Source organism: Mustela putorius, unplaced genomic scaffold, assembly GCF_011764305.1.
Source record: "Mustela putorius furo isolate JIRA1106 unplaced genomic scaffold, ASM1176430v1.1 tig00000450_pilon_pilon_pilon, whole genome shotgun sequence".
In the NCBI taxonomy this organism is placed as follows: domain Eukaryota; kingdom Metazoa; phylum Chordata; class Mammalia; order Carnivora; family Mustelidae; genus Mustela; species Mustela putorius.
The window spans coordinates 16,656,797-16,665,560 of NW_025421385.1; the positions used below are offsets into that span (position 1 = coordinate 16,656,797).

Consider the following 8,764-nt stretch of genomic DNA (forward strand, 5'->3'; position numbering starts at 1 on the left):
AAAAAAAATGGATGGTATTTTGATAGAAATTGCATTAAATATGTAGATTGCTTTAGGTAGCATAGACATTTTCACAATATTTGTTCTTCCAATCCAGGAGCATGGAACATTTTTCCATTTCTTTGTGTCTTCCTCAATTTCTTTCATGAGTACTTTATAGTTTTATGAGTATAGATTCTTTGCCTCTAGGTATCTTATGGTTTTGGGTGCAATTGTAAATTGGATTTTCTCCTTAATTTTTCTTTCTTCTGTCTTGTTTTTGGTGTAGAGAAATGCAACTGATTTCTGTGCATTGATTTTATATCCTGACACTTTACTGAATTTCTGTACAAGTTCTAGCAGATCTGGAGTGGAGTCTTTTGGGTTTTCCACATATAGTATCATATCATCTGCAAAAAGTGATAGTTTGACTTCTTCTTTGCTGATTTGGATGCCTTTAATTTCTTTTTGTTGTCTGTTTGCTGAGGCTAGGACTTCTAGTACTATGTTGAATAGCTGTGTTGATAATGAACATCCCTGCCGTGTTCCCGACCTTAGCAGAAATGCTCTCAGTTTTTCTCCATGGAGAATGATATTTGTGGAGGGATTTTCATAGATGGCTTTGATGATATTGAGGTATGTACCCTCTATCCCTACACTTTGGAGAGTTTCGATCAGGAAAGGATGCTGTACTTTGTCAAATGCTTTTTCAGTATCTATTAAGAGTATCATATGGTCTTGTTCTTTCTTTTATTAATGTATTGTATCACATTGATTGATTTGTGGATGTTGAACCAAACTTGCAGCCCTGGAATAAATCCCACTTGGTCGTGGTGAATAACCCTTTTAATGTACTGTTGAATCCTATTGGCTAGTATTTTGGTGAGAATTTTTGCATCTGTGTTTATCAAGGATATTGGTCTGTAATTTTCTTTTTTGATGGGATCCTTGTCTGGTTTTAGGATCAAGGTAATGCTGGCCTCATAAAATGAGTTTGGAAGTTTTCCTTCCATTTCTATTTTTTAGAACAGTTTCAGGAGAATAGGAATTAATTCTTCTTTTAATGTTTGGTAGAATTCCCCTGGGAAGCCATCTGGCCCTGGGCTCTTGTTTGTTTGGAGATTTTTGATGACTGCTTCAATCTTACTTTATGGGTCTGTTCAGGTTTTCTATTTCTTCCTGGTTTAGTTGTGGTAGTTTATATGTCTCTAGGAATGCATCCATTTCTAACACACCAGATTTTGATAACATGGATGTATCCATTTGTCGAAACTTGTCAAGTTGTATAATTAAGATTCATGCATTTTAGTGTATGTAAAATGTAACAATAAATAATAGATTTATAATATTGTCATCAGTTCAAAAATTGGAATTGCATTTGTCCATTTCTACTATTTTGACTTTTTTTCTGTGCTTAAATAAAAATTGCTAACTCTGGGGCACCTGGGTGGCTCAGATGCTAAAGCATTTGCCTTTGGCTCAGGTCATGATCTCCAGGTCCTAGGATGAGCCCCGAGTGGTGGGGGGAGTTTGGCGGTATGGGGAGAGGTAGTCCCTGCTCAGTGAGGAGTCTGCTTCTCCCTCTACCTCTCCCCTCTGTTTATGCTCTCTCTCTCAAGTGAATAAATAAAATCTTAAAAAAAAAAAAAGTTGCTGACTCTACTTGTGTGGTTTAATTTGCAAGTTCTTCTTATTGCTGTATAATTTCATTTTTAATCTCAATTTTGGAATTACTTTTTTTCTTTTGTTACTTTTCTCCTTCCATTCCAGGCAAAAGTTGATCTCTCTGGAGATTTCCTTAATTTACAAACTAAGTGGCTCTGTTATCATTGCATCACTGAAGATGTTGAGTCTGCCAGGGACATACTGACCTATAAGTAGTACAGACATACTTATCCAACAATCTTCCTATGTTTCCCTTTTCGTTTCTGCACATTCAGATGCCTACAAGATGATTCTCTGATGTTCTTGGACCTTCTCTACAACTCTTCAGCTTCAACCTACTACTCTTCATTACCCTAATACAGTAGATTGCAAAGGGTGGTCCCCAAACCAGCAGCATAGGGTTCACCTGAATCATTTTAGAAATGCAAATTTGAGAACTCCACTCCTGTCCTGTACAATCAAACTCGAGGTGGAATCTAGCAACTGCATTTTAACCAGCCTCCAGGTGATTGTGATGTATGCTAATGTTTGGGGGTCACTGCCCTAAACCCTATTGCTGCTCCTGCTTCATTTCTTAGTTTCCTGAATGTGGTTTTCATTATAAACACACGATATATACCTATATTCTTAATCACATTTGAGTTCACTGCCCCATGGAGTCACAATTTAAACCTTGGATGTCTAATTCTGCTCCAAGTGCACATCTTTGTCTTCAAAATCTTCTCAGAGGGGGCGCCTGGGTGGCTCAGTGGGTTAGGCCACTGCCTTCGGCTCTTGCTGAGATCACAATCCTGCAAGACAGGAGTCTCCCTTGGTTTGCAAATGTCCTTGAGATTACAACAAAGAAGTTACCTTATCAATAGCCCAATTTCCAAAGACACAGAACTCAGTTCCTCAAGCCCTAACGTCACCCTCCCCTCCATAAAAAACCGGAGGAGGTGGAAGTAGAAGGAAAAGTAAATAAAGTTAAATTTCTTCTAAACCTAAATCTCATTAACAAGGATGCTTGATAGCAGGAATGTAACATTCCACCAGACTTCCAATTGTCTTTACTTGATAGCAACTAAGCCTTCAATATCCTGATAGTATTCTTTGCCCCAATAGCCCTTCTGAACACCCCTTTGTCCTCACCTACCCAACTCCTGTGTATATAACCAACCACTCCTCACAACCCGGGGCAGCAGCTCTTCCTGCCCACGGGTCCTGTCCCTGTGCTTTAATAAACCACCATTTTGCACCAAAGATGTCTTAAGAATTCTTTCTTTAGTCATCAGCTCCGAACCTCACCCCACCGAACCTGACTTAGGTTCTGGGACTTCATCAGAACTAGGGATTCTTAGGTATAGCCATCTAACCATTTCATCATGTCATTTAGTGCAGGCATGGCCTTCTTAAGACACTGCCTTTCCCCACTTCTAGCTCTTTCTCTGTCCCCCAACCCCCAATTTGCAAGATATAAAAATGGAAACTGAGAAGTTCAAATGATCTGTTAAATATTTTATTCTGGATCCTCTGAAAAGAAGTCAAGCTGGGATGAAATGTGCGAAGATTTTATTAGGGGAAATGACTGTATGAGCGAGTGAAATGGGGAGGGAGCTGGAAAAAAGATGGAAGAGGCATTTATTTGACCAGAAAGAAAATCGGACTCTGAGTGAAAAAGAGAGCAAGAGAAAGTTGGGTGCAAGTGTCCCAGTCTCCTGCGCCATCCAAGGAAGATTCAGCAAGGCCAACAAGGAGTCCTTGAGCAGCTGTCAGTTGAGTCCCACATCTTCTAGAAATGGTCTTGCCTTAGCTTCCTAGCCACACTCAGGCATTGGCTAGAGTTGCTCACAGGAGGTAGGGCCAGAATGCAAAGGGAGCTATAGATTTCCGGGGGCAGCATTCAGACTCCTGAACAATTACTCGGCTTGTATTTGGAAGCCCAGGAGGTGCATTTTCATGGCCACCACATCAAACTTCACACTGAATTGGTACTGTGAGGACCTGTTTTATATTTTTATATTTTAGCCAGAGGCTTCCATTGAGGTTAAACAATAACCTTGTTGTTTAACCCTTAAACTGTCCCTGCTCCCCTTCCCCTATGGGACTTACTTAAAAACAAGTCCTGGAAACCAGCCTCAGGTAACAAAGCTCAAATACAAGGATGGGTCAGGCCAGGTGGAGACATCTGATCAGTGGCGGGGGTTGCATACGGTCTCCCTAGCTACCAAGGAGTATGGACCCCGCCCTTTGGGAGTCTTTTGAGTGCCAATCCTAACCAAGGTGATAGGCTGGGTCAAATGTCTACTATAGGGTAAATTGTAATTCAATTGGTCACCTAGCATCACTGTGCAGCTTTCTCTGTGTGTTACAATTTCATTGGCCCAACCGCATGGCCTTTGCCCTTAAAAGCCAGTCCATAAAGGAGAGCGAGGTGGCCCTCTCTGTAAGAAGCACAGCCCTGGCTGGTCAGTTTGATTCTTGATGCTTGGCATGAAATAAAGCTTTGCTTTACCTTCCCTTTTATATCAGTCTCGCTCCTTTAATCAGGGACCCATTATTGGGGCATAACAGGTACCAAAGCCAGACCCACCCTTGACTCTTGCCTACTAAAATTAAATTAGAGGGGTGCCTGGGTGGCTCAGTCGGTTAAGCCTCTGCCTTCAGCTCAGGTCGTGATCCTGGGGTCCTGGGATCAAGCCCCGCTTTGGGCTCCCTACTCAGGATGGAGCCTGCTTCCCCCTTTCTCTCTGCCAGCCTCTCTGCCTTCTTGTGTTCTCTCTCTCTGTCAAATAAATAAAATCTTAAAATAAAAAATTAAAAAAAAAAAAGATTCAACTAGACTAGCAACTTCTTTGAATGTGAAGGAAGCTGTTCTTCAGCCACTGTTTTCCCAAAAAGCAGGACAGTTTTCTGTTGGGAACGGCAATTTTGCCTGGCCCTTGACGCACAGGATCTGTCTGCTAAAGATGCCTTTGTCTTGTCTGAGGAAGAGACACATTTCCATAGAATGCTTCTGTTGCTGCTCAACTTAATTCTGGGCTTTAGAGCCCTGGAGAGGGGACTCAGTCCTAGGGACACAACTCCTTCCATATGATAAGGGTCATTTAAGAGAAATTGTTTGAAAATTCTGTATCTTTTCACTGTTATGGTCCATGAAATGGACCATGTTTCATGGACCATGAAACTTTTAAAGAAAAGAAGGAAAAAAAGAAAGATGGAGATGGGGGTGAGGGAGAAGGAAAGCAACATCAGGAAAGCAACTTACAAAGAAGGTTCACCTACGTTACATTATGGACCCATTTCTGTGAGCAGTGAATAAAAACAGTTTGGGTGATCTTACAACCCCCCCCCCTTTTTAAGTAGGCTATATACAACATAGGGCTCAAACTCACAACCCCAAGATCAAAAGTTGCATGCACCTCTGACTGAGCCAGCCAGGTGCCCTTTATGATTCCCATTTTATAAAATGTGGAAATTGAGATTAAAAAATTAAACCACTTGTCCAAATTTCCGTTGCTCATGAAGGCAGAGATAGAAATGCAGCCCATGTCTTTTGCCCTCCTCCAATAAGATGATCTACACAATACCAATAAAGAAATAATAAAGGAACAAAGAGAATGTTACATCTGATGGACTGAAAACTGTTGACTCACAGCATTGAATCCAAGATCATGAATTCCTGTATCTCATTTTAGTAACTGGGCACTTCTCTAATAATTGTTAGTATCTTTCTGGGTGGACAGAGGGGAATAGGATGATAATATTTAACATTAAATTGGGATAGTCATATGATAGTCATAAATAAGTCATATGGTCTTATTTCTAAGAAAGTGCTTTTGAATTTTATATGTTGTGCAGAATTGCTGACAATATAATGAATGTGCAGGTTCTTGAGTCAGATTATCTGGGTTCAGATTATGGCTCTATCGCTGTTGTGTGACAGTGGATAAACCACTCAGTTCTTTGGTTGAATTCCTTCTGAGGTATGTAAAATGGAGGTCATAATTTTGTTACTTCACAGGGCTGTTTTGAGGATTAAATAAGATTACACATTTAGAAGACAATAAGTGTAGTGAATATATATCCAGAAACCCTATCATTTTGAAAAAGACAAACTTGTTCAAGATTAACAACAGTGGGTATTTCCTAAATCTTCTAGTATTTACTATACACTTTAGTAAAGTCATTCCTATTTGACTGTATTAATTTGTTTGAACTTTTGTTACAGTCCTAGTCTTGTGGCAAATGAAAATAACCTCTTAGATTTTCATGGCATTTCCTGCTAATATTTTTCCATATGGTCATATTACTGATACATCTTTTTCTCTGTAGTGAGGCTTATTGTCAGTTGCCAGCAGAACAGGCTTTGTTGTGTACCAAAAATCCTATATTCTAATATGCAAATAAAATGATTCATACCTGTAATATATATCCACTGAACTCAAAATACTAGCATACTCATTCACTTTGGTAAAACCTATAAAATTTTTCATTTAATCAAATAATGAAATTCATTACAATCTTCAATGAGATAGTCACTGGGCTATCCTGCAGTAGATGCCAAGGAAGAAGTCACTGTGCAGCCATCCTTGTCTAGCTGGGATGAGGAGACCCATCTGCACAAAACCACCAAGAAGGTTAAAGATAAAAGATAAGTTCTAATTTGCATGGCGAAGTCATAAGAGTTACGGAAATTCAGAGGACTATAAGAATGGTAAGGTGAGGGGCACCTGGGTGGCTCAGTGGGTTAAAGCCTCTAACTTCAGCACAGGTCATGGTCCCAGGGTCCTGGGATCGAGCCCCGCATCGGGATCCCTGCTTAGCAGGGAGCCTGCTTCCTCCTCTCTCTCTCTCTGCCTGCCTCTGTGCCTACTTGTAATCTGTCAAACAAATAAATAAAATTAAAAAAAAAAAAGAATGATAAGGTGATAAGGAAAGGTTATACATAGGAGATGAGAAGAGGCAGTTTGGCAATTAATATCTCACCATGAGTGAGTTAACTTCTCTGTGATTCCTGGGTCCTTGTTTATGAAATTAAATGAATTAAAATGCCTAGTGCAATCTACATGAGGTAGGATTGAATGGAGTTTCAAGAATGGGCAGGTTGTCATTAATGGAAAATGATTCCATTGACAGGAATAATCAAAGCTAGGCATGGGGATGTTTCAAGTAGTGGAGATAAAAAGTCTATTAAAAAGTTTGACACATGCAATGAGAAAAAAGGTTCACAGGTAGTAGTAGTCTTTAGTAATTTTCTAATTTTCCATTGCAAATAGCAAATTCTTTCTTGTATGGCAAAGGAGCTTTCATTCAACATTTGCTGCTTCTCTGCTTCTTGGCTCAGGTTATAATTCTAGAGGATCAATCCTTCCACAGTACAAAAACTCCTTAAGAAAGGAAACAGAGTTGTGTCAAAGAATAACCCAAAGTCATAAAATCACTTAATTATAAAGTCACTTAATTATAATACATTGTTTACTTATTTAGAAAGAGGATAAATCAGTACACTGATTTCACCCCACAGAGACAAAATAGAATTTATTAAAAGAGGGAAAAAAGGAGAGAAAAGTAATTGTAGCCTGAGAAGAGTGAATCTTGTTTGCACAACTGTTGTGGGTTATCTGGTTGGGTGCATGAGTCAGTCTGGACAGTCTGTCCTTGAGTAGGCTGACTAGGGGGTACAAAAACATCTTAATTGTTTATAAATTTTCTAGTAAACTTTTGTGAGGTAAATGATGAAGCCGCATGAGAGGCTGTCTCTCTGTAATGTCAGCCAGTATCTTTCTATGAGCACCTCATTCTTAGTTGCACAGGGTCGGCACTACTTCCCTCAATATTACCTACCTTTTTTGCAAATCCGTTTCTCCTCCATCCTTACTTTTCATTGGATCCTCTTCTGAGCCCTAATTTAAAAGTGATCATAAGCTGGGGTGCTCTGTAGTGTAGTTTCTATTAAAAAGAGTTATTTATAATCATAAACATTTTTTTCTAACATGAATTTAAAATGTTAAACAAAAATATGCAAAATTTAAGTTTTCTTTGTTTCTTGCATTCATCTAAGGATTAACAAAACAACACCTAGAACAGAGTTGACATCACTGTTAGATGAGTCGTATGAGCTGACTTGAAAAGACAAATTTTAAGTAAATATTTTAACATTAGCATTGAGTGTTACTTAAAATATGCTATTTTGGACAATTACTAGTTTCAGTGCCTGCAAACAGTTGATTATTACTTCTGTCCCGCAGTAAATTATCACAGGGGCAAATTTTGGCAACTATTTGCTGGCTCCATGCCTACAAGCATTATAAAGCAAGAACTCCTTTTATATAAGGATTATATAGGGTCAACGGGTCAACTCTAAATACAGAAAATACATTTGCTACTTATATTAGTTAAAAATGAAGAGGAAATATTGTCCAACATCTTTATAGGTGCTGGCCAACATACATAAACACACGAAATAATTCATTTTGTCTTATTAGGATGAAAAAAGTTTTCCACTGTTCCTAAGGTTCCCCCCCCCCTAAGTTTTTAGACCAACAGTTCTCTTAAAGATGAAACTCCGCTCATCTCAATTCTTTTTTATAAAGAGTTTATTTATTTATTTGACAGAAAGAGAGATCGCAGGTGCGGGGGAGGCGTGGGGAGCAGGCTTCCTGCTGAGCAGAGAGCCCAATTCGGGGCTCCATCTAGGACCCTGAAATCATGACCTGAACCGAACGTAGAGGCTTAACCCACTGAACCACTGAGGTGCCCCTCATCTCGATTCTTCAGTAACAGTCATGAATATGTACATTAAGAAAGCAGGCATGTGAACTGCTGAATCCACCTTCCTATCCACCAAAGGCCCTATGAGCTGACCCACTTGAACAATGACTTAACCTTTAAGTAAATATTTTAAGAGAAAATTAAGAGCGTAGGTGGCTTAGAATTTCATCCGGAGCCTTTGAAATGCACATTAACACAACTCTCACAGGTTTGGATTTGGTCTGCCCCCAGTCGTGCAAATCAAACCCTTTCCAAAAGGACGAAACACATCTCACCACACAGAGACAAAGGGATACCCTCGACTGAGATCATCACAAGGCTCCGCGAAGTCTCGCGCGAAGTGCCGGCGCCGCTGCCGTGACGTCAC

At 39.6% G+C, this 8,764-nt stretch overlaps 1 long non-coding RNA gene across 1 annotated transcript; it reads right to left on the reverse strand.

Annotated features, from left to right (window-relative positions):
* Nucleotides 1-6,583: 6,583 nt before the first annotated feature.
* On the reverse strand, nucleotides 6,584-8,756 carry LOC101683159. The gene is made up of 3 exons (XR_001179602.2): nucleotides 8,673-8,756; nucleotides 7,471-7,529; nucleotides 6,584-7,013 (listed from the first exon to the last, which is right to left on the reverse strand). It is a non-coding gene; the product is annotated as an uncharacterized LOC101683159 (long non-coding RNA).
* Between the last annotated feature and the right edge of the window lie 8 nt (nucleotides 8,757-8,764).